Consider the following 2100-nt stretch of genomic DNA (forward strand, 5'->3'; position numbering starts at 1 on the left):
TGGAAACTGTCTCTTTAAATTTTGAGGAGATCTGTGCAAATGCGAAGTAGAACCCTCTGAGGGTGGGGCTGGGGTGCCCACTAGTTCAGACACCCCTATAGTCACCAGAATGGAGGTGCACAGACAGCAAGGGACCAATGAACAGCTACCAAAAGAAAATAATGTCCACACCTTTATCTCAGCGGTTCTTCCAGGCTTCTGTGGCCGCTCCCATCCTTCCTCCGCTTGGACTCACCCTAGATGGCAGCTCCTGGAGCAGCCGAGCGTCCCAGACTAGAAAGCAATAGATTTCTTGCTTCTGCCACAAATTCCCCAGCTTTAAGCCTTCCATCCTTCTAAATATTCCATTATATGTGGTTCAGAGTTCTGGAACCATCTCCTGAGCCTGCTTGGTCGGGTATTCTGTGTTGTTGTTTGCGGAGCTCTTTACTACATGTCCACCCGATCTGCCATCTTGTTTGTTCCCTTCAAGGTAATATTTTGGCTCTATGGAATTGTTTAACTTTTCTTTGCTTTAATCTGAACTTGAATATGAGTAACTACTAGTCTGTCCCACATTTTACTCCTAGCCATGTTTTTGACTGATGATATCATCTCTTGTCACCGATGTATTTAATTTGATTTCTGTGTCTTCCATTAAGTGAGGTCCACATGTATAATTGTCATTTATGTTGTTGAAAAAGGTATTTGTAATGAATAAGTCATTTGGCTTTTCAAAATTCTATCATGTGATTTCTAGCATCATTTCTATCACCAAGGCCTTATTTCCTAACTACTGATCCTTCCATTTTGTTCTCAACTTTCACATTCCAATCAGCAGTAGTTATCAATGCATCTTGATTGCATGTTCTATCAATTTCAGAATGAAGAAGTTCATAGAATTAATCAGTTTCTTCATCTTTGGCTTCAGTGTTTGGTGAATAAATTTTAAAATTATTTGTATTTACTGGTCTTCCTTTTAGGCATATGCATATTATTCTATCACAGACAAACCTATACTTCAAGACAGATCTTAAGATGGTCCACTTGGGAATGAATCTAATGCCATTCCTCTTCAATTTGTCATTCACAGCATAGTATATCATATTATAGCATGATTCAAAATGGTCAATACCTAATAATTGCAGCTTACTAATGCCTACTCTACGGACTTTTATGAGTTCTATTTCATTTTTAGAAGACTTTCAAATTTTCTAAATTCATATTTTGTACATGCTGGTTCCAATTATTAATGAATATTTGCAGCTGTTTCTAACCATATTTAATTATGTCCCATCAGCAAATGAAGGTCTCAAAAGCTTTGCTCCGTCCACATCATTAAGGTCAATTCTACATTGAGGAGGCAACTCTTTCCTAGTCCTATCTGAGTGCCATCCAACACTTATCTTATCTTCCAGAATTATGTCAGACAATGTTCTGAGGCTATTCACAAAGTTTTTAGTAGCTAATCTTTCAGAAGTGGTCTGCCTTTCAATCTTCTTAGACTTTCTTTTTTGGAAGTTCTGTTAAAACCTATATACAATGGGTAACCTTGCTGGTATTTAAAATACTGATATCAAAGTTTCCAGCATCTCATAAACACTTAAGTCACTACAGTATTACAAACTGACAGAGAAATATTGGCCACACAATTTTGGAGTCTTAATAGTATGAATCCAGGTTGTAAGCTCTAGGGGAAGGATTTTTCTCTCTATTGGTTCACAGTTTGAATACAAGACCCTTGTCTTCTTTCAACATCTGTGGAACTACCATACCTTGGAGTTCTTCATGTCTTGGCTGAGTCTTCTCGTGGGAGGTTTTCAAAGCAGGAATCCCACAACCAAAGGACATGCTTTGCTCATGTTTCTTATTTCTTGGTGGCTCTGAAGTCTCTTCATCTTTGTTTACTTATGTCTCTTTTGTGTCATGTAGCATAAAAGATAATACAGGTCACATCTCAGAGACTCTCAATTTGATACACAACGTTAAAAAAAATATTCTATTTTAAAAATCTGGTGTGCTTAAAAATTTATAAACTGTATTACAAATACATGCATCTTTTTCTTTCACAACACCTTTCACTTGGCAATATTTTCATGTAGAAGTATCTATAAATAGTTG

At 37.0% G+C, this 2100-nt stretch overlaps 1 pseudogene; it reads right to left on the minus strand.

The window, feature by feature from the left end:
* Positions 1–1830, minus strand: part of LOC102818031 — a 61765-nt pseudogene extending 59935 nt beyond the window's left edge.
* Positions 1831–2100: the final 270 nt, after the last annotated feature.

Source organism: Chrysochloris asiatica, unplaced genomic scaffold (assembly GCF_000296735.1).
Source record: "Chrysochloris asiatica unplaced genomic scaffold, ChrAsi1.0 scaffold00086, whole genome shotgun sequence".
Lineage (NCBI taxonomy): Eukaryota > Metazoa > Chordata > Mammalia > Afrosoricida > Chrysochloridae > Chrysochloris > Chrysochloris asiatica.